This window comes from Balaenoptera acutorostrata, chromosome 17 (genome assembly GCF_949987535.1).
Source record: "Balaenoptera acutorostrata chromosome 17, mBalAcu1.1, whole genome shotgun sequence".
NCBI classification, from domain to species: domain Eukaryota; kingdom Metazoa; phylum Chordata; class Mammalia; order Artiodactyla; family Balaenopteridae; genus Balaenoptera; species Balaenoptera acutorostrata.
Window position 1 is genome coordinate 28,773,820 of NC_080080.1, and position 24,969 is coordinate 28,798,788.

Genomic DNA, 24,969 nt, shown 5'->3' on the forward strand with positions numbered 1-24,969 from the left:
ATTCATGAGCTCGAAATCTTCATATTAATTCCCCCAATTAAGTATCATTAACCACATTTTACAGCTGTAGAAAGTGAGTTTTAAACAATTTAATTAATATGACCTATTGATTTGGTGTAGCTGAGCTGATGTTCTTTGTTTTTACTGAAATAAAGAAAAAAATGAAATTAAAAAGATTTACATTAAAACCAAATTTAGCATATGAATTGCATTTTTCACAAGATTTGAAATATTAATAGATTTGAAATATGCTTTGATTAACCCAAAGAACCCATTTAGACACAGAGACTACACTTAATGAATAAAATAGATGGTACTCTGGTTCAGGAGAAGAAAATTAATTTAATAAGCCTGCACCAACGTTACGTAGAAACTTGTCTTCTAGACCATGAATGGAATCAAGTTGGTTCAAAAGACTAATTCAGTTGCCATATAAACATATGCCCTCCAGGTTCTAGAGAAGATCTGAGTATTGCACATTATGGCAGAGACTGCTAGATGCCTACTTGGTTTTCTCCTTCCTTACAGAACCCTGAGGAAAGTGTCCTGCTGACAAACGACATTTCCCAGCCTCCTCGCATACAGGAGAATTAAAGGAAAGTCTTTGGGTGGGGCTTACAGGAAGCTCACATCGCCCTCCCTCTTTTTCCTGCTTCTAGTCTGTCGCTCAGTTGAGGTGGTTGGAGCTCAAGCAGAAATCTAGGTCAATGAGGAAAATTAAAAATGGAAACACATGCTAAGATTGCTAGAGCAGAAAGGTAGATAAAATAGGGAGCCCTGGTGACTGTGGAGCTGCCGTACAGCCCCAGACCACCTACCTCTGGACTTCCTTTACACAAGAGAAAAATGAACTTCTATCATGTGTATGCCACTGTTATTCTGAATTTCTAATACAGCAGCTGAATGCAAATCCTAACTGACACAAGTATGTTATAAAAAAAGATACTTTGAGGCAAATGTCATATATATGTATACATATACATACAGTATATATCTCACACATATACACATATGTGCATTTATACACATGTATATATTGTACCCATATAAATGTGTATATGTACATATAGTGTGTATATATTCAGTATATATATCTTATGTGCACACACACACACACACACACACACATCCAATTCTATATGTCCCTTGAAGTTGTTACCTTGGACAAACTTGACTTAGTTATTCTATTATGATTGCTGTGGATATTTGCTGTGCTGATTTGATAAGAGCAGCCCAAGTTGTTGGTCATGCCACCAGCAATGCTCATTAAAAAAGGAAGAAGAAGAAACAAAGAAATCAATTTTATTTTCCATGTGTGCAGCCTTGGGCACAGCATTGGTGGGAGTGGGGAATCACTAACATTTGTTTGGTGGCAAACTGAAGATTACCATTCATTTCTTTCTGTTTTTAAATAAGTGAACTAGAGATTTCAAATTATAATTTTTATAGAAGTGTAAACTAAGGGAAGAAGTCAGCATTTAAATAAGGACTAATGATAAACCAAGTTTTTGGCTGGTAACACTTTATTTTGTAAGGGTGGTATTAAAACTACCTTCCCTTCTTCTTCCATCTGTCAGGCTATATTTAGGATTATATCAGTACAATTATATCTTTAATAAAAAGCTCCTTCAAAGAAAATTGCATTTAATTAGAAAAGGAGTGAAGGAGGCATGTCACACTTGGTGATATAAGGTCACTTCAGTCATCAGAGTGTGAAAATCGTTTCTCCAGATGGCAGCTTCCTGCTTAGCTGAGCTCATGATTCCCAACAGTAGGGTTTTTTTTTTTTTTTCCTTTTGAAGCATATTTACTATCATGTATATGTGTATGGTTAACTTTTAATTATATGACTTTTTGGCAAAAACAAACACCAATATATATATTTCCAAAGTATTTTTCAAAGCAAAATATCATGTTTTTGATCTTCACCTATTTTTAGGATGAAAAATGATGCTTAGCTACATTAAAAACATAGTTCCATGTAATACAATTTGCCAATTTAGCAGGGCTTAATTGTTGGTAGAAATGATATACTAGGTCTGCTGAGTCTTAATAAGCAATTTTCTTAGGTTCATAAGCAATAGATACCTTCCATGCATGTAGGAGAAATAAATAAGATCATACTGGTAGTTAAAAAGCATTGCTTTATTATTAGCCTTTAAAAATAACCTCTAACTGGCAGGAATTATGCTGTGTGCTAGGGCAGTAATGTTGAACAAAAGAGGGAGATTCCTGCCCTCAAACAGACAAGATAGACAATCATATATGGTCATATATTTATAGTCCTATTACTCTTTGAAACAAAGCAGATGGTTATAAGAGCATGTCTTAGAAAGATCTGATATATTCCAAGGGGCAGAGAAGCCTTCATCTGAAGAATAATATGGAAATGAGATCTCAAGAATGACTGGAGGTTAACTGGGCAAAAGTGTGGAAAAACAAAAAAGAAGTCAATGTGTCAGGAAGTCAATGTGTCTGAAAGTCAGAGAGCAAAGGGGAAAAAGGTCCAGGATGTCTGGAGAGATCACTTAAGGAGGGCCTTTTAGATCTTGTTTAGGATTTTGGTCTTAGGATAATTAGACCTCACAACAGACTTCTCATCACAACACAGAGGTGTGAAGATAATGGAATATTTTTAAACCAAAATAGTGCCAAAATGTGATTAATGTAGAGCTCTATGGGATGTTGAACTGTTATTCAAGAATGAGTGTAAACTAAAGATATTTTCAGATGTACAATGAGAGATTTTACTACTCGCATGTACTTAGTGAAAGAGATAATAAATAAGATACATTTCAGGAAGAAATAATGAGCCAAGAATGAAGGAGTTGGGTGCAAAAAGCAATGATAAGTAAAGTAATTGAGAAAGATATGAGTAAATCCAAATAACATAAAAAAGAAGTAATATTTAAAAATTTAAAAACAAAATAATCAACAATAATAGTTTTTAGGACAGAGAGGGATGATCATATTTACAGGAGTTTAAGGTCCCTTTAAAGGAGGAAGGTAGAATTGTAGACAAAATTAAGACATTGTTAAGTGAAGTTTATGTGTTAAAAATTTAAGGATCACCACTATAATAATAGAAATAACATGGATAACTTCCCAAATGGTTTTAAGGCCAAAGGAGGAAAAACAACTTTGATAAATCTAACAGAAAGGAGAAAAGAAGATTTTAAAAAATTTTGGTAAATAGGAAACACAATACAAAATGAAAAATTTAAATATACAAATAATCACAAAATATATAAATGGAAGATGATATACAGATCATTAACATCTTTTCTTACTCTTTCTCCAACACTTCCACCCAAACTCACATGATAGTTTTACCATTGGAATGAGTAGTTTTAGTGGGAGGCCAGGCTCAACTTTGTGGAGCTGGCATTTTATTTTTTAGAGTGTGAATTTAGGAAGCCTTGGATATGCCTCTAGTTAAAGGGCTTCCATACTTCACTGGCAGAGAGTGAAATGTATATTTTTTGCTTATAATTTAGATTTAAATGGGATTATGTCAGTTTCCTATAATTTCCTACAGAGTACATCATACTTTAAAACATATAGGCATAATTTCACAGTTGCTTATCATTGGTGAGACTTCTTTGCAGAACAGATATAATTGACCTGATCTTACAGATAGACTTTCTAAATATATCAGAGTGGAGTCAGCATGCAAGGCTTTTACATCCCCTGAGGTTCTATATCTGCTACAAGTGGCTCCTGCAGCAGATGAATGAGTGTGCAGAAATCCTTAGTGGCTTCGTGGTACCTTTGTTTACAAACTGTACTTCCTATTCATCTGCAATCTAATCAGTCAGAAAGTTAATAAACCCCAAAGTATCTGCTCATTTACATTGCTCCATTTTGAAGTAAGAGACCCCCAAATTCTCTTTTGGCTCACATGATATGATCAGGTCTGTAGGTCAACTGTAATCAACCTTGCTACCCAGGCTCTAGTTGATTGGCCAGATTTTGGTACCTTACCTGAAAGTTTATTCATATCTGAACACAAGACAGGTCAGGTGCCTCTGAGACTCAAGTTAGGTGACAACAACCTGGCATAATCATATCACCTTTTCTTGTTAGTGTAAACTTAATGGAAAAAGAAATAAGAGGAGGAAAAAGAGTAGTTGTTTTGAACAATACCCGGTTATGTTCTTGTACTCGTGATGGCTGTTGTAGTTCTCAGTCTTGCATGCTCTGGGTACAGTGTAACTTTGCCGTCCATGCTACCCTATGGGGAGAACTCCTAGCATAAACCATCACCACTTAAGTTAATCTGTGCATAATCTGTCTTTGTGATCCTGAAAATTACAGTCAAGAAAGAATCCCAGGGTAGGGATATCAGTCAGGGAAATTCCAGGGAGGGAGACTTGAATATTGTAAACCCAGGTTAAAGCAGATTTTAAAATGCCAAGTGCTGGCACAGATGGCTCCAGGTCACCAATGTCAGAGCAAGACAATCTTAAGGTGGAACTAAAGATCTAACCTCTCTCTCCTGCCTCCAACCAAGATGGACCTAGGGAAACCTCATAGTGGGATTGGTTCAGGAACAAATGGAGTTTGGAAGCAAAGAGCTAATGTAGTAGCACAGGGAGATCAGCTCCGTGCTTTGTGACCACCTAGAGGGGTGGGATAGGGAAGTTGGGAGGGAGGGAGATGCAAGAGGGAAGAGATATGGGAACATATGTATATGTATAACTGATTCACTTTGTTATAAAGCAGAAACTAACACAGCATTGTAAAGCAATTATACTCCAATAAACATGTTAAAAAAAAAAGAGCTAATGTAGAATATATCCAGAACATACTTTTAGATGTGGTTTTCTCTAATGCTCTATTGAGAGAATTTCAATGTTCTTCTACATTACTTTGCCTCTTTTCATAGCACTGACACGGTTTCTAAACAAATTTTCTCCCAAGTTGTTAGAAATGTGTCATAAAATAAATGACTTGTGTTTGACTTTCAAGTTATTTCTAGCACCAAGCATTAGCACTAAATGAAATCCTTCTAATATTTTCTATGGGTGGGAATGTGTCAGATGCCTACGGCTTTTAGATTAGAGTCAATTTAAATTTGGTATGTTTCATCACACATAAAGGAAGTTTATTCAGAAGCTATCAAGCATGTGTCAAGGTGTTATCTGACAGAAAATTCACCCTGTGCTTCAGAAATAAATACAGGTGAATCACTTCCCTCCTATATCTCTTCAAAACAAATTTATTTTGTTGAATGCCTTGGGAATTCAGCCCAGAATGAGAGAACACAGAATGTTTTAACTGAAAAAGAGAAAAAAACCTGAAGAGATCAGCTAGGCTAATCCTTTAGTTTTACAAAGGAGGAAACCAAGATCCAGATGATAATTTTCTCTCTTTGGGTCACACAAAAAGCAAGTAGTCTAAAATACTGATTTCATGGCAAGCACTCTAGTGGTCTTTGAACCATAAAATGATCCTCCTGCTGTCAATAGCATTAAAAGTTTTCTCTCCACTCACACTGAGGATGTATATTCCCCATAAAAAGAGAATTGCTGTGATATTTTCTTTGCTTCAGAAATGTTTTCCAGGTTTCTTCTCCCACTTAACTCCTTCATATCAGGTTTCCTTCTATGGATTTCTAGGAATCTGTCTGGTTGATTCATTTGGATGGCTTGTCCTGGCTTTGGGTTAGGTCTCTCCCTAAATGCTACCTCCCCCTTGGATTCTCTCACCTCAGCCTCATTCATTTCAGCACTGAACCCCTGCACCAAACAGTGCACATTCTCAGGAACTTGAATTTTGTGCTTGCTCCTAGACTCAGATCAGCCTAAAATCCCAGGATAATCTGAGAAGTCTTAGCCATCTCCACATTAGTACTTAACGAGCCATCTAAAGCAAATATTCTTTCCTTAGTAGAATAGTCATACAAGTTTGCTGTAGAAAATTTAGAATATGAAGAACTTCAAAAAGAAAAAAAAATCTATATTTTTCATCACCCACTCATAAACATTTTTGGTTTATTTACTCATTCGTTTATGCATGTATTCATTCATATATTCATTGATTCAATATGTCTTTATTGAGCACTCACTGTATGTCAGGACCTGTTCTAGAGCTTCAAGATATAGCAGGGAAAGAAAAGTCCCTGCTTGTGGAATTTATAGTGTAGAGATCCAGACAGTAAACAGGAAATTACAATACAGGGTAGTGAGTAAAAGGGGAAGAAGAGTGATATAAGATTACCTAAGAAGAGCACCTGCTCAAACTTGGAGGATTCAAGGAAGTCTTCCTCAATGAAATAATGTCTTAGGTGAGAACTGAAGGAAGTAAACGATTTAATCAAATAAAAGAGGGGTAAGGTAGATGGAGGAATGTTTCAGGCAGAAGGCACAGCCTTGACAAAGGCTACAAGGTGAAAGAGAATAGTATGTGTGAATAAATAAAAGAAGTTCAATATGGTTGAAGTCTAGAATAGAAGGTGGTTAGTGGAAAAGGGCAAGGTGAGTGAAAAATGCTGGAGCAAGCTCCTGCAGAGCCTTACAAACCGAGGGTGGACTTTGGTCTCAGTTCCAAGAGTGAAGGTGTGCTCTTGAAAGTTTTAAGCCCGGGAGTAACATGATCCAATCTGTTCCAAAAGAATCATTTTGGCTACAATGTGGAGGATGGATGGGATGGGGAGAAACCCAGAATCAGAGATGCCACTTTAGAGATATTTGGATAACTCAGGCAAAAGATAATGGTGGTCTAGAAAGAAGTCAGGGTTGTGAGGATGGAAAGAAAAGCACAGATTTAAGAAACGTTTAGATGGTAAAATGAATTTCACTCTGTATTTCAACCCAGGGGTCTTTTGTTTTTATTTCCTTTGCCAGTAGTTTTCTCTTCCATGCCACACTGCCTTTCTCATGGCTGAAAACTTCAGGTCTCAACTTAATGTCATCTTCCTGACCATCCTATTTAAAATGTCTCCCATCATCATTATGTCAGAGCATCCATTTTATTTCTTTACAGAACTATAAAAATATGTAACAATTTTATTTATTTTTAATGACATAATTAGTGTCTGTTTCTCATTAGACAAGAAGAAGCTACATGGATGCAGGTACCATTTCTATTTTAGATCCATATGGAGTGCCCTTTGGACCTTCCACTTAGGTGGTGGGGGTCTGGATTCAAATATATGTCAGTGCATTTTTCCCCATTGTATTCCATCCTATAATTTCTTAATTATTAAATAGGACCAACTAGTAATAATCGCACATTCTCTTATAAGAGGATCACATTTTATCTTCTCCCTTTATCAGGTTAATGTGTAGCATTTGTGTAATCATTGTATCTGTCTGATCTACTTCTGCTAGATATAGAAGAGGATATAAGCTGAGATGTGAAGTTGAGTACAATCTATTTGAAAATATGTTCATGTTTATGGACAGATGCTATACATCATAAGATACCAAGAGCCCTCCAAAAGCTAAAATAATATCTGCAAAGTCAAATTAAGTAAATTGGGGATAACAGTTGCCCTGGCTGTCTCCTTAAGTTCATCTTCTTGGACCATGGGTTGCTATGATGAGAGGTGATGCTTATACATAAGAATAGTATTCAATTTTCCAATGAGAAAAGTGTGTGTTTGTGTGTGTGTGTGTGTGTGCACACACATGTGCATGTTTAAATAAGCCTTGGTCAAAAAATGTATTCTTTGGAGCTAGACTTGAGGGAGCCATGGCTTTGTTCTTATTACCAGGGCAGGCGTGAGTTCAATAAAGTTTTACAAGGTTCTTAAGCCAAACTGGTCTCTCTGCTCTTATATGACCCTCAGGACTCCAAAAGGGTATGGCTACAAAATAAAGGGGACTCTTGACACTAGTAAAATTTTTCTTCCAAGTTGCTGTATTCTTGCCAAGTTTTTCATTCACTTTGATTTTTAAAATAACTGGAGATGTATGAATATTTTACCTATCAAAGTCAATCTAAGTGTAAATGAATCTTTGAGATCATTAGAACCTGGAAGCAGTGTGGGAGTGAGATGGAGTCCAGTAACAACCCACCTCGCAACCCAGAACATTGCTGCCACTGTCCCTAACAGTTGGAATGAAGCTGTGACACCAGCTGCCTCGTTTGGGAAGTGAGAGAGAAGGATTTTGAATTCTCTGTGGCAAAACTTAAAGCTTTCATGCTAAAATCCTCCTCTCCTCCCACTCTTTTCCCTTTTTAGGAAGCTTGTGGCTGACCACCTGGTGTTCTGAATCATTAGTTCATGGAAGACATTCTATCAGGAATTACATGGCACAGGCAGCCTGGCAACTGCCATCGAAACCCTTCCAGCTCCTCATTCACTTTAATTCACTTCAGTAATTATTTATTGTACACCTAGTATCATACCCAGCCTGGTGATAGGCAATGAAGCTTTCAAATGAAGAGAACATAAAATTCTTACCCTGGAGATTTAAAAAATTTATTTAATGTTGGATTCATTTTTGGAAGAGCAGATGAAATACTACATGAAACAAAAAATTTTCCAAAATTTACATAAGTATTTCAAAGCACTGTAGCAGTAACAAAATGGAGGAAAAATAGCTTCAGTGCTTGAGTTCTTGCCAAGCAAGAGGTGCTGTACATGTATAGGCACTGGGTACTTTCCACATGTCATCTCACTGAATTCTCAAAGCTACCTTAGGAGAAAGATAGGAAAACTCCCACATTAAACATGGGGAAATAGAGGTCTGGGGTAAGACTGGTTAACTAATCTTCCTCAGTAGTTGATTCTTCAGTCAAGGAATTGTGAGCCCAAAGTTTACTAAGACCAGGTGTAAACTTCCACATAACTGTAATAGGTAAGGCAATTGAGTGAGTTTGAAAAACCACAAGGGATTCCAGGTAGAACAGGCTGTCAGGTGACTGAATCTGAAGCATGTGTTAAGAGTGGCAAGAAAGATGGAGAATATCAAAAGGCAGATGAGATGGGTACAGAAAGTCAAGTGACAAAAAAAGGTAGCAGCTGTCTGAAATTCAGATTAAATGATTAAAACGAAAGATTCTGTAGGAATTGAGGGAGCACAGTGACAACGACCATAAAGCAAGTCACCACTAAGAAGACTTTACCAGCAACGTACTTCTGTTTTTTGATGGTTCCTAGGTGGTAGAAACTTATCCCAGGCAATAGGGGGCAGATGAGTCAGGGATGGGGCTTATGGAATTAGGAATATTAACATCTTTGATGAACCAATTTTTTTGCCATTTGAGATGTCTATAATTATAAGAATTTTTTTTAGTTTATATTTTCTTCATGAAGCCTTGAAATAAATCATTTTCATTACATTTCTCAATTATAAAGCTTAGTTAATTGGCAAAAAATCAACTGATATTCTCCTTAGGTTATCATAAACAAATATTTTCTGTTTTCACTTTGTGCAGACATCCTGGGACTAATAACTGGTTTTTCAAAATGTAATGGTTACCAAACAAGAAAATCAGTAGCACAATTGGTTAGCTCCACAGAGAACAGCATGATTAGGAATTCCTCCTTGCTTAAATCTTCTAGATAATACATTTGAAGTTTTATGGTTATTTTCCTAATATAATTTTCCTTGTGTTCTTGCATGCATTTAGAATATAAGCTTCAATCTGGCAAAAATCTCTCCATCAAAAAGAGATGTCTCTCTAATTAACGTCATTATATTCTACTTAGAAATTAGGACCAGAGGCACAAGATGTACTAAGAGTTCCTGAATGATCACTGCAAGTACTATGAAGGAGGGCTGAGTATACGAGGTCATTATGCAGGAAACCAAAATGGATTCAAGTGCATTACTACTTGACTGCATTATGTAGCTGTTTTCTAAACATGTAACAATTACCTGGGCATGAAAATAATCATAGACAACCTTAATATATACTTGAAAATGCTATGCCCTTAGGTAACTGTACAGCTTTTTCCTGGAAAGAAGTAAACATGTATGCTTTTTTTGTTTGAGATTCCTTTTTATTTGGAAATAATCAGAACATGTTCTTTAATTCCAGGAAGGCAATTATGTAAAGCAACAATATTGAGGGTAGTGATTTGAACTGCCTCTAATTCCATATTTTACAGAACCTTTTCATAATTCTTTATTTTAATATATCCTGCTATAATAGCTGCAGTAAAATTGGCTTTTTCTCCTGATTCTGTGTTCACCTTGATGATTGAGGAAATATCTAAGTCAGTGATTCTCAAACTGTAGAGCAAACAAGAATCACCCAGACAACTAGTTTAAAATGTAAATTCTCCTAGTTATTCTGTTGAAGGTAGGCCACAAAATACATACTGAGGGCTTTTATTAATATAAAAAAAGTTTGTGTTTTGCTCAAAGCAATGTCAAAATTTTCGTCCTCTTCATGGGATGTTTTATGGTGTTGTAGAAATAGCACTGTGTTTAGACCTAAACCAAGGTTCCATTTACTTCATCATCTATGAGTTAAATGACTCATGAAACATTTATTTCACCTTTAAAATGAAGTTGCATGATTTGTAAAATGAAAAAATAAAGCAACACTCTATGTTGTGAGAGTAAACAAGATAACAGTTGTGAGTCACCTAATGCCTGTGATACAAAAGGTACTCAATAAACGCTTGATTTCTCTTTTTCTTGATTTAGTTTTTTGACTAAGTCATTTTGCTTCATTTTTTATCATAGTACCATAGCAATACTAAGGGACTGACATCTTTCCAAACATTCTGAGCAACTCTCACCGCTTCCCTGGGAGAGGCAGGACATCTCAGCACAAATTGTAACCAGGTGAGCTGGGTTGTCTCTTACCAACTCAGCACCATCATTATTCCCTTCCAAGGCTGGAAACTACATTTCCCTAAACCCTTTCCCTGTGTGGTTCTAGCTTAGAGGCTGCTAATGAGAGAAACTGTGATGTTTTGAAGGCAAAAGTGAAGAGGAAGCCATATTCTCAAAAGGCATGGGTGGCTTTCTACAGATATTTCTGTGGGTCATAGTGACCAGAAGCAGTGGTTTCTCAGATTCCTATGTGAGCTCCAACTTCTCCACCCTCTCTAGTGCTATAGGCTGAAGTCATCAGTGACTGTTTCCCAATCCTCCAGCCTGCCACATTTGTGTAAACCTAATTCCTCTATTAATTTTCTTATTCCAGTGATACTTATAGTGGTTCTATTTTTCTACCCAAACTGACAGATTATACCTGTACCCTGACACTTATTCTGCTGTTATACTTCCCAGCTAATATGTTTTCTAACAAATACTTATTTGATATAGGATACCCCCAAAGCACTTTCCAATTCTCTTTAAGTATCCCCAGGGAAATGCATCTACTTTGGAAAAGCCTGGTTGTGTTTCATCTTTAACATGCAGGTCTCCACCATTACTTTTCATGAAAGCTTAGTTGGGTGTGCCAGGTTAATGACCTCTGAGCCATACTAAAAGTGCAGTCCGGGCCAGAATGAGCTTAAGGAGTCTTCTGTACGAAAATTATAAGTGGAGGTGTTCAAAGAACAATTAACACAGGCATTTAAACTAACTATTGGATGTTTGATTCTATTATTTCAATCAAATTTTACAATATCATCTCATCAGTTTCTTATCTTATTTGCGAGATAGTACAGGACTTTGTTTTCAAGGCTAGCTTTAAAATAAAACCTAAATAAATCCAAACTTTATTTCCCAAATGGTGAATTCTTTGTCTTACAAAAACTTCCTGAAGGTAGGCTGAGTAAGGCTCCGGTCCACCAACTGGAGTGATTAATTGTACTCTAGTCAATGCTAGATCTGACCATAAGAGACATAGCTCATTTCAAATCATAAAAATGCTATACTTTGTCAAACAGGAGTTATGATATGACCTATTTTCAAATTAGGTAAAAGAATTTTACAGTCTAGTAACAACCGTCATAAACACAAGATTGATAGCTCTTTTTAGTGCTCTTCTGCTTTTGTTATTTGCTTATTTACTTTGTTTTCATTTTAGTCTAGAAGACATCTAACTTATAGAATACCTATTATGAGCCAGGAACATTACAAGATTAATCATTTGAGTTAGATATTTTTATCCTCATGTTATAGATGAGCAAACTGAAGCTGAGAAAGATTAATAAAGTTATTCAAGGTAATTAGTTAGGAAGTAGCAGAACTAGTATCCAATCCTTGGTCTGTTTGATTCCATAATGGGTGTACGTCTTACTCGTCCAGTCTGTTTCACATTATAGATCTTATTATTTTCTAAGAAAAAATTATCCAGAAAGAAGCATTTCTTGTGACCCACCAAGCTGAATAAAGAATAAAATTTAGTGTTCAGTTGTTGCCCTCTTTTATCTCCTTAGGAGACTATTGAAATTGAAGACCTATGTGACTAGGACCCTTGATTCCATGCACATCTTGCAGAGCAGAGTCACAATATTATTTTTTCTGCCAATCTATAGAAAGTTTGAACATTGCATGCCAGAGGGCATTCTTTGTGAGACATTAGATGATTCCTGATGCCAGTGGGACATTCGTCTGTGTTTCAGCTAGACAATACTCATTTCACAAAGTTCCTCTCCATGCCTTAGTTTTGGGTTCCTTTAAAAATTAAATAAAATATCATTAAAAGCTCTCTGTAAATTGAAAAGTTTACATTGTGCAATGGTTTGAATAGACATTACAGAGAGTTGTAATCCAGTATCTATGAATGAATACCTTTGTAGGAATGGTCTTATGACCACATGGGATGTGAAAAACTCTCTATCTCACCTCTACTCTCTTCCAGTAGAGAAGTGGAGGATTGGGGTGGGGGGTAGTGGTGGTATGGGTCAAGGTCAAGCACCACAACACTTGGGAGGTAGAGATTCAATATGAAGAGCCCTTTTCTCATTTGAGGCTCATAGTCTCTTGGCTCCACTTATGAAGGGTTTCCTACCATTGTGTCATACAGTAACATAGGTCAGGGACTTCCTCTTACTGGTAGGCCTGGAACGCCTCGGAGTGGGCAACTGAGTATGGTTATGCTATGCCGCTTGCCTCCTGAGTGGCGCAATCTCAAAGGCTAAGATAAGGGGTGAGATTTGGGTAAAGGGCCTTAAGAGTCCAGAGTTTACTCTAAGTCAAAGTTCTGAACTCTGTTCCACTGCATTTTTACATAGATATTAATGGGAATTCCAGAGTTAAATGTGTCTAAAATGAAAGCCAGCATAATATATCAGTTTTTAATATTTACAATATACAATAGCATCTTAATGCTTTTGGAAAATCTTAAGGAAGTCTCCTTACCTTTGTTTAATAGTTTCTGAAGCTTATTTGAGCCCTGAACATTATTTTTCATGTTTTTTCTTGCTTAATAGTGTTCCATGGGACACTAAGTTTGGGAAACTCTGGTCTGGGTATTAGACTAAAAGGGCAACAGGGGACCTCAAGACTTATGCCAGGGCCAGGGATTCCACATAGAGATCTGGGGCCAATATCCTGCTGTAACCACCCCCCCCCAACACACACACACACACACACACACAGCAGACCAGTTATACTCTGTCTTTTCTCACAATACTGATCATGGTTACAGATCTTTCATTACAAAAGAGCAAATTCTTCCCATTTGTATGGGTGAATTGGCATCCTGGGTTCTAGAGGCTTGTCTAATGCCAGAGGAATACAACAAAAGTGGTGCATATCTCATCTAGCTGCTGATTCTATTTTGAAGATAAATCAATTCTAACTGGATTGAATGTATTTTATGCTTTCAATCCTGTTCATTTGCCAGCTTTTGCTATATTCAGTCACATCTTGGCAAAACATTGATTTGTTTTGTCTAGCTTTCTTGTCTCCTGCAATATTAGCCTAGAAAAAATTTTTGAGAGGCCAGGGACTAGAGAGTATTTTCTCTTGAAATAGTTACCCATCTCAAGCACGCAGCGTTTGGCCAACTGCTCTTCATTGCATGAATTGTTCATCCTGGGTATAACTGATTGATCTTTTCTGACAACTGGTAGTATAGCTTTCCTGGACTGAGAATGTTCTATTATGGGTACAGATGAACAGATGATTAAAAATCATACACAGACATTAGATGCTTGGGTAAGCCCTTATCAAAATGTCTTTTTCTAAAAAATGGAGAGGGCTATTAATTAAACAATACAGATTTAAATATAAATCTTCTTTACAAAAACATAACTATAGTTATTTAAATAAATTAGTTTTCTTTGTTTTATGAAAAGTGAATAATGTGTCAAGGTTTTGGTAAGAGTGCAGTCAAATTACACCTGTTATATATTGGAATAGACAGTAAAGTGCATTTTCTCGCATGAAGAGAGCAAAACAGTAAAGAAATATTGGTGGCCCTGAAGTGAAATATCTTCAAAACTGAGAGAAAAAAATGTGTCCTCTGCAAGCTTAACTAGTAAAGCACATGCACAATCTAAGTGACCTGACAACGTAAGGGTTGAGGAAATGGACAATATTAAAGTTTCTTGGTACCAGATCCCCATATCAACCTCTGTAACCAAAGGGAACTGCAGCCTGATCAGATACAGGAAGCATGATGCTAGGCTAATCATAATCAGTTGTTACTTTCAGATTGAAGCAAAATAAATTCAATTGCAAATGGTTTTATATATGAGTAGATGCTATATATTGCTACACAGGGAAGATTGAGTCTTGAAAAAAAGAAGCAAAAAACAATCTCCATGCAGGGAAAGGGTCTTGGTTGATGAACTGAAGCCCTGTGTCTCCTTGACAGGTTGTCCCTGTAGTGGGAAGGAGTGCTTTATGTTACCTCAGCTCTGAGAGACTTTTAAAGATCACCTAAATCCCTTTGTTCTGTTTCTGTATTGGCCAGGCAAAACTTTGATTTTACACTGGCTGCCCACTTGGCCCACCTGCAGTAAGAGTGCACATATTTGCAGACAGGAAAACTCCTGTCAATTTAGAATGAGCTGTCTTTCTTATGGCAAATCACCCTTAGGTAATAGGAAAAAAATCTAGTTCCTATATTTGCAAACTGGAGGCCCCCTCTTCCTCAAATGTGGTGAATCCAACATAGCATTGTTTCTAAAACCACTAAGTGAATAGGAGTTAGAACTTTATGGAGCTACCATGTGTTCTGCAAAATTATCTTTTTCAATCTCCTGAATATTGTACATTTCTCCTTCCAAACAGACAACAAGAATTTTCATTATAAGTTAGCTGTCTTTCAACAGTTTAATGTATTAATCATTGTCATTAGGTCTGATCATCCAACACAATTCCTTTTCCATAGGCAACATTACCCTATACCAGTAAAATTCTTCACCTTTGCAAAAATCCCCTTTACCAAAAATTAATTATAAGTCAAGGCCCCCAAATTACTTTACATATTCCCAGAATTTTCTCTGTCCTATGATTTGTAATTTTCACAAGTAATTGAAACTATTATATATTTTCATTCCAAAAAATTATATGTACGTGTGTGTAGAGAAATATATTTTGCTAATTCTTGAACTATTAAAGAAGCAAACTAAACAAGAAATTTGGTTACTTGGAAGTGAGTAATGAGACAGAGGAAAGAAAATGATGCCCTTGTACAAGATCAAAAACGTTAAGTTGTGTTAGATGATCGCTATAGTTCCCCCATTTGGCTTGAAATGCATCAATATGGAAAAAACAACATGAGTACAAAAAAGAAAGAAGGAAAGAAAGAAAGGAGGGAGGGAGGAAAGGAAGGAGAAAGAAAGGTCACAAACAAAGAAGAGGGATGGGCAAGATGGCAGAGAGGTAGGAGGATGTGGAGTTCATCTCTCTCTATGGATGCATGAGGAATACATCTATAGATGCAACAATTCTCACAGAACACTGCTGAACACTAGCAGAAGACCTTGGACACTGGAAAGGACTATAAAGATCCCTGTATAACTGGGTAGGACGAAAAAAAGAAGGGAGAAGGAGGAGAAGAGGAAGCGGGACGGCACCTGTACCCTGGGGCAGGGGAGCTGAAGCACAGGAGAGATTCCCAAATTCGGAGAAACCCCCTCTCTGATGGGGAAACCCCCTCTCGTAAAGGGAAATCAATTGGGACAGAAGGGAAGCATTTGAGGCTGTCTGAAGAGGGTGAAGTTGCTGATCTGTGGCAGATGGGACAGAGTGAGAAATACACAGATGATCAGTACCACAGCCCTATGAGCCCTGGCCTGGGATGTGTGTTCACAGGTGTTTAAGGGGCTGGGATCTGGAACGTGGGGATTGGAGAACAGGCCTGGAGCGAGAACTGCTATTGGTTGTGGGGAGAAGACTGAGGGGATGGGAGGGAGGAAATCTGCAGCAGGGAATGCCTACAGAGGTAGACTGAACTGCCATGGAAGCAGGCGCTACTGTTGAGTCACACGCAGGGGGAGGAGCCACTATTGTAGCCTCTCTCTCCCCACATGCCAGCGCCTGCTAACAGACAATAAAAGAATCCCTCTCAGGTCTGGCTCTTGTGTACCAGCTGCAAGGCAATAAAAACAGCCCCCTCAGGGCTGGCCCTCACACGCTGGCTGCAGGGCAATAAGAAAAGGCCCTTGCATGTCTGCTGCCAGGCACCAGAAAAAGCCCAGCCAGGGCTGGCCTTCACACGCCTTATGCCGGGTGCCAGAAAAGGCCCTCATTAGGGCCATACTTCTTGTGACCGTGGCCACCGGCTTCCCTGCACATTTGGCGCCTCTGGGGCTCCCTTGATCCAAGGAGTCATCTCACCTCTGCGCCCTGTCCTCACTGGGGCAGACCCAAGAGCGCTAAGGCAGACTCAGGACCAGACTCCTGTAGGTGGACCACATGCAGAGGTGGGGATAAAACCAAAGCTGAACCCCAGGGTTGAGGACTAAGGAAGATCGAAAATCTTTCCATCAACTGTACAAGCTGCAGATTAAATCCCTGCAATCAGCTAGGTAGACCCTGTGTCTATGGAATATCTGAGCAGGCAATGAATGTTCCTACAAATGAAAACAGTCTAGCTCTGGCAGCTGTGGACTTTGGAAGAAAGCACACGCAGGAATTGGGCCAGATGAGAGTCTAAGCTGTCCCCACAGGGCCCACAGCAGGTCCAGAGATCAGCCAAGAGGCAGAGGAGGGCCTCTTGGGGAGGCGGACGTGCGCTGTGGCTCACGGCATGTGCAAGGACACTTACAGCTGAGACCCCAGGGGAACATAATTATTACTATTAATTTTATTATGCTTTCATTCATTCTTTTGTTGGTTCTGGCTTGTTTTTTTTTTTTCTTTCTTTTTTGGTTTGTTGTTCTTGTTTTAGTTTTTTTTTTGTTTGTTTTTTTAGTCTTTTGGGATCTCTGTGTTTTATAACATATTTTTTATTTTTTATATACATTTCTATTTTTAATTTGTTTTCTGTTCTGTGTTCTTTTCCCTTTTTTCTTCTTTTTCTTTAATATATTTTTAATTTTTAAAATATTTCCATTTCTACATTGCTTTTCTGTTGTCCTGTGTTTTTTCCCTTTTTATTTTATTTTATTGTTATTTTAAAATCATTTTTATTGGTTTGTTCTGTTTCCTTGCTTCGGTTTAGTTTTTAGGTTTTGTGTTTTTGTTCGTTTTGATCCTAATTGTTTGATTTCATTTTTGAGTTCTTCTATTTGTCTGGTTGTTCTCTTGCTTTTTGTTTTATTTGGTTCTGTTTTTGTTTCTTTCATGTGTGTATGTGTGTTTCTTTGTTTCTGTTTGTTTGATTTTGCTTTTACCATTTCTCTGGGGTTTTGTTTGTCTTTTTTTTCTTTAATATATTTTCTATTTTTTTAATATTTCTATTTCTACATTGCTTTTCTGTTGTTCTGTCTTCTTTCCCCTTTTTTCCTTTCTTTTTTTTTAAATCATTTTTGTCTGTTTGTTTTGTTTCTTTTCTTCATTCTTCAGTTGGCACTGCTTTGGTTTTGTATTTTGGTTTTGTGTTTTTGTCAGTTTTCTTTTTAATTGATTTTGTTCTTGGGTTCTTTTGTTTGTCTGCTTGTTCTCTTGCTTTTTGTTTTATTTAGTTCTGTTTTTGTTTCGTTTGTGTCTGTGTGTGCATTTCTTTCTTTCTGTTTTTGTTTGTTTGATTTTACTTTTTACCATTTGCCTGGGGTTTGGTTAGGCGTTTTTTGTTTTTTTAATCCCCTTTATTGCTGGGAAGAGCGACTTGTGGGGTCTTGGTTCCTCGAATGGGAGTCGGGCCTGAGGCTCTGGGGGTGGGAGCACCAAGTCCAGGATGCTGGACCAATAGAGAATTCCTGGTCCCAGGGAAGATTAATCAGAGAGCTCTCACGGAGGCCTCTATCTGAATCCAGGACCTGGCTCCACCCAACTGCCACAGCTCCCAGCGCTGGAGGCCTCAAACCAAAAAAACCAGACAGGAACGGAAACCCACCCATCAGCACACAGACGAACTAAAGTCATACCAAGCTCACAGACACTCCAAAACACACCACCTGACATGGACCTGCTCATCAGAAGGAAAAGACTCAGCTCCACCCACCAGAAAGCAGGCACCAGTCCCTCCCATCAGGAAGCCTATGAAAGACACTGGACCAACCTCACCACCAGGAGCAGAGAACAGAAGCAAGAGGAACTATGATGCTGCAGCCTAGGGAAAGAAAACCTCAAATACTCTAAATTAGACAAAATGAGAAGACAGAGAAATATCTTGCAGGCAAAGGAGCAAGATAAAAACCCACAAGACCAAATAAATGAAGAAGAAATAGGCAAACTACCTGAAAAAGAATTCAGACAAATGATAGTAAAGATGATCCAAAATCTTGGAAAAAGAATAGAGAAAATACAAGAAACGTTTAACAAGAACCTAGAAGAACTAAAGAGCAAACAAACAGCAATGAACAACACAATAACTGAAATGAAAAATACTCTAGAAGGAATCAATGGCAGAATAACTGAGGCAGAAGAAAGGATAAGTGAGCTGGAAGATAAAATGGTGGAAATAATGGCCACAGAGGAGAACAAAGAAAAAAGAATGAAAAGAATTGAGGACAGTCTCAGAGACCTCTGGGACATCATTAAATGAACCAACATCTGAATTATAGAGGTCCCAGAAGAAGAATAGAAAAAAAAAGGGACTGAGAAAATATTTGAAGAGATTGTAGTTGAAAACTTCCCTAATATGGGAAAGAAAATAGTCAGTTAAGTCCAAAAGCATAGAGAGTCCCATACGGGATAAACCCAAGGAGAAACATGCTGAGACATATTAATCAAAGTAACAAAAATTAAACACAAAGAAAAAATATTAAAAGCAGCAAGGGGAAAGCAACAAATAACATACAAGGGAATCCCCATAAGGTTAACAGCTGATCATTCAGGATAAACTCTACAGGCCAGAAGGGAGTGGCAGGACATATTTAAAGTGATGAAAGGGAAAAAACCTACAACTAAGATTACTCTACCCAGCAAGGATCTCATTCAGATTCGACGGAGAAATTAAAACCTTTACAGACAAGCAAAAGCTAAGAGAATTCAGCACCACCAAACCAGTTTTACAACAAATGCTAAAGGAACTTCTCTAGGCAGGAAACACAAGAGAAGGAAAATACCTACAATAACAAACCCCAAACAATTAAGAAAATGGTAATAGGAACATACATATCGGTAATTACCTTAAATGTAAATGGATTAAATGCTCCAACCAAAAGACACAGACTGGCTGAATGGATACAAAAACAAGACCCTTATATATGCTGTCTACAAGAGACCAACTTCAGACCTAGAGACACATACAGACTTAAAGTGAGGGGACGGAAAAAGATATTCCATGGAATTGGAAATCAAAAGAAAGTTGGAGTAGCAATTCTCGTATCAGACAAAATAGACTTTAAAATAAAAACTATTACAAGAGACAAAGAAGGACACTGCATAATGATCAAGGGATCAATCCAAGAAGATATAAAAATTGTAAATATCTATGCACCCAACATAGGAGCACCTCAATACATAAGGCAAATGCTAACAGCCATAAAAGGGAAAATCGACAGTAACACATAATAGTAGGGGACTTTAACACCCCACTTACACCAATGGACAGTTCATCCAAACAGAAAATAAATAAGGAAACACAAGCTTTAAATGACACAGTAGACCAGATTGACTTAAATGACATTTATAGGACATTACATCCAAAAGCAATGTAATACATTTTATTCTCAAGTGCACACGGAACATTCTCCAGGATAGATCAAATCTTGGGTCACAAATCAAGCCTCAGTAAATTTAAGAAAATTGAAATCGTATCAAGCATCTTTTCTAACCACAACGCTATGAGGCTAGATATCAATTACAGGAAAAAAACTGTGAAAATACAAACACATGGAGGCTAAACAATACACTACTAAACAACCAAGAGATCACTGAGGAAATCAAAGAGGAAATCAAAAAATACCTAGAAACAAATGCCAATGTAAACACGACAACCCAAAACCTATGGGATGCAGCAAAAGCAGTTCTAAGAGGGAAGTTTAGAGCAATACAATCCTACCTCAAGAAACAAGAAAAATCTCAAATAAACAACCTTACACTTAAAGCAATTAAAGAAAGAAGAAGAAGAAGAACAACAAAAAAACCCAAAAGTTAGCAGAAGGAAAGAAATCATAAAGATCAGATCAGAAATAAAAGAAAAAGAAATGAAGGAAACAATAGCAAAAATCAATAAAACTAAAAGCTGGTTCTTTGAGAAGATAAACAAAATTGATAAACCATTAGCCAAAATCATTAGGAAAAAAAGGGAGAAGGCTCAAATCAACAGAATTAGAAATGAAAAAGGAGAAGGAACAACTGACGCTGCAGAAATACAAAGGATCATGAGAGATTATTACAAGCAACTATATGCCAATAAAATGGACAACCTGGAAGAAATGGACAAATTCTCAGAAAAGTACAATCTTCCAAGACTGAACAAGGAAGAAATACAAAATATGAAACCAATCACAAGCACTGAAATTGAAACTGTGATTAAAAATCTTTCAACACTGAAAAGCCCAGGGCCAGATGGCTTCACAGGCGACTTCTATCAAACATTCAGAGAAGAGCTAACACCTATCCTTCTCAAACTCTTCCAAAATATAGCAGAGGGAGGAACACTCCCAAATTCATTCTACGAGGCCACCATCACCCTGATACCAAAACCAGACAAAGATGTCACAAAGAAAGAAAACTACAGGCCAATATCACGGATGAACATAGATGCAAAAATCCTCAACAAAATACTAGCAAACAGAACCCAACAGCACATTAAAAGGATCATACATCATGATCAAGTGGAATTTATTCCAGGAATGTAAGGATTCTTCAATATATGAAAATCAATCTATGTGATACACCATATTAACAAAGTGAAGGATGAAAACCATATGATCATCTCAATACAAGCAGAAAAAGCTTTTGACAAAATTCAACACACATTTACGGTAAAAACTCTCCAGAAAGTGGGCATTGAGGGAACCTACCTCGACATAATAAAAGCCATACATGAGAAACCCACAGCCAACATCATTCTCAATGGTGAGAAACTGAAAGCATTTCCTCTAAGATCAGGAACAAGACAATGGTGCCCACTCTCACCACTATTATTCAACATAGTTGTGGAAGTTTTAGCCATGGCAATCAGAGAAGGAAAAGAAATAAAAGGAACCCAAATTGGAAAAGAAAAGTAAAACTGTCACTGTTTGCAGATGACATGATACTATACATAGAGAATCCTAAAGATGCCACCAGAAAACCACTAGAGCTAATCAATGAAGTTGGTAAAGTAGCAGGATACAAAATTAATGCACAGAAATCTCTTGCATTCCTGTACACTAACAACGAAAAGTCTGAAAGAGAAATTAAGGAAACACTCCCATTTACCATTGCAACAAAAAGAATAAAATACCTAGGAATAAACCTACCTAGGGAGACAAAAGACCTGTATGCAGAAAACTATAAGACACTGATGAAAGAAATTAAAGACAATACAAACAGGTGGAGAGATATACCATGTTCTTGGACTGTGAAAATAACTATAGTACCCAAAGCAGTCTACAGATTCAATGCAATCCCTATCAAACTACCAAAGGCATTTTTCACAGAACTAGAACAAAAAAGTTCATAATTTGTATGGAAACACAAAAGACCCCGAATAGCAAAAGCAATCTTGAGAAAGAAAAACGGAGCTGGAGGAATCACACTCCCTGACTTCAGACTATACTACAAAGCTACAGTCATCAAGACAGTATGGTACTGGCACAAAAACAGAAATATAGATCAATGGAACAGGATAGAAAGCCCAGACATAAACCCATGACATATGGTCACCTTATCTTTGATAAAGGAGGCAAGAATATACAGTGGAGAAAAGACAGCCTCTTCAGTAAGTGGTGCTGAGAAAACTGGATAGCTACCTGTAAAAGAATGAAATTAGCACACTTCCTAACACAATACACAAAAATAAACTCAAAATGGATTAAAAACCTAAATGTAAGGCCAGACACTATCAAACTCTTAGAAGAAAACACAGGCAGAACACTCTATAAAATAAATCACAGCAGGATCCTTTTTGACCCACCTTCTAGAAAAATGGAAATAAAAACAAAAATAATCAAATGGGACCTAATGAAAGTTAAAAGCTTTTGCACAGCAAAGGAAACCATAAACAAGACGAAAAGACAACCCTCAGAATGGGAGAAAATATTTGCAAACGAAGCAACTGACAAAGGATTAATCTCCAAAATATACAAGCAGTCCATGCAGCTCACTATCAAAAAAACAAACAACCCAATCCAAAAATGAGCAGAAGACCTAAATAGACATTTCTCCAAAGAAGACATACAGATTGCCAACAAACACAGGAAAAGAAGCTCAACATCACTAATCATTAGAGAAATGCAAGTTGAAACCACAAGAGGTATCACCTCACACTGGGTTGGTCAGAATGGCCATCATCAAAAAATCTAGAAATAATAAATGCTGGAGAGGATGTGGAGAAAAGGGAACCCTCTTGCACTGTTGGTGGGAACATAAACTGATAAAGCCACTATGGAGAACAGTATGGAGGTTCCTTAAAATCTAGAAATAGAACTATCATATGACCCAGCAATCCCACTACATGCATATACCCTGAGAAAACCATAATTCAAAAAGATTCATGTACCACAGTGTTCATTGCAGCACTATTTACAATAGCCAGGTCATGGAAGCAACCTAAATGTCCATCAACAGATGAATGGATAAAGAAGATGTGCACATATTTACAATGGAATATCACTCAGCCATAAAAAGGAACGAAATTGAGTTATTTGTAACAAGGTGGATGGACCTAGAGTCTGTCATACAGAGTGAAGTAAGTCAGAAAGAGAAAAACAGACACTGTATGCTAACACATATATATGGAATCTGAAAAAACGGTACTGATGATCCTAGTGGCTGTGCAGGAGTAAACATGCAGATGTAGAGAATGGACCAGAGGACATGGGAAGGGGAGGGGGAAGCTGGGACAAAGTGAGAGAGGAGCACTGACATATACACTACCAAATGTAAAATGGATGGATAGTTGGAAGCTGCTGCATAGCACAGGGAGATCAGCTCAATGCTTTGTGACGACCTAGAGGGGTGGGATAGGGAGGGTGGGAGGGAGGCCCAAGAGGGAGGGATATGGGGATATATGTATACATATAGCTGATTCACTTTGTTGTACAGCAGAAACTAACACAGCATTGTAAAGCAATTATACTCCAGTAAAGATGTAAAAAAGAAATTTTCTAAAAAAGGAATCATTCTTATCAGTAAATGCCAAACACACGAAGACCACCCCCCCCCAAAAAAAGAGATATTGGACATGGTACAACATACACTAAAGCAGGATAAACTAATCATTTAATGTTTTTAAATGCTTTATGTATGCAGATCATAGAATTTTCAAACTAATAAAACAAGATTCAACTAGAAAAACAGAAAACAAGAAAATGAAGGAGAGATGTAGAGATGGGAGTAGAACCCTGACATTATTATTGTTGTCTAAAACATTTCAAGCAAAGCAACAAAATAAAATGAAAGAAGTTACTGGAATACTGGTAAATGTATCCATCAATCCAGTGAAGGATTTCAAAGATAAAATTGTCAGAAGTACCAGAAGGAAGAAGAATAAAATAAGAGCTAAAACGTTTCAAGATTTCAAGATGTAAAAACCATTACATTTTACTTTTTTAAAATTTAAGATTTTCAAGTGTAAAAAATATTACAAGATTGACAAATGTTATTGAATTTGACAATTAGAAAGACACTGGTGCATTCTGCCAGAGGGGTGTCCTGTGGGTGGTGAAATGAGATTGCAGAGGGTGGATTTACATTGAAGTGGAGTTGAGGGGTGTAAACTGTTAGGAGTTTGGAGTGAGGCGGGTGCTAAGCTTACCACTTATCTCTGACTCTCCAAGACTCTGGCCATTGCTGTATGTGCACAAAGACCAGGCATCAAGATGGAGATCACAGTGTAAGCTTCATTCAGGGCTCACTGGAAATGGCTGGGTTGGAAAACTCAGTGGGTCTCCGACCTTTTCCACTTGCAACCAGGTCCATGAACACTAGTCTGTCCTGATTTATCCCATCTAGCATAAGCTGAGGAGCTGGCTGAGGGTACAGACCTGGCTGGGCCTGCCAGTGGTAGACCTTGCCTGATCTGCTTACACTTTGAGAGTAGGAATGAGAGGAGTCTCAGGCCTTCTTAAAAATCCATGAGAACTGCAGTGAGAAATGCAATGGAGTCAACTGCTTCTTTTTGGAACATAGCAATTGCATACATAATTAATGTGGATCAAAACAAGTCAAATTTGGCATTTTACTAGAGAGAAGTGAGTAAGGAGAAGGTAAGGACTAAAGTGAAGTTGTCAATGAAGAGGCAGATTCTGAAAACTCAAACAAGTGGAAGTAACAGGAGGCCTAAGCTCCTGCAGAAGATGGGTAGGGATTTAGATAATTTTTATATATGGAATCAAGAGACTTATGGCCTCAATTTTCTCAAGAGAGAGGAAGTAAGGCTGTATGCTGGGAG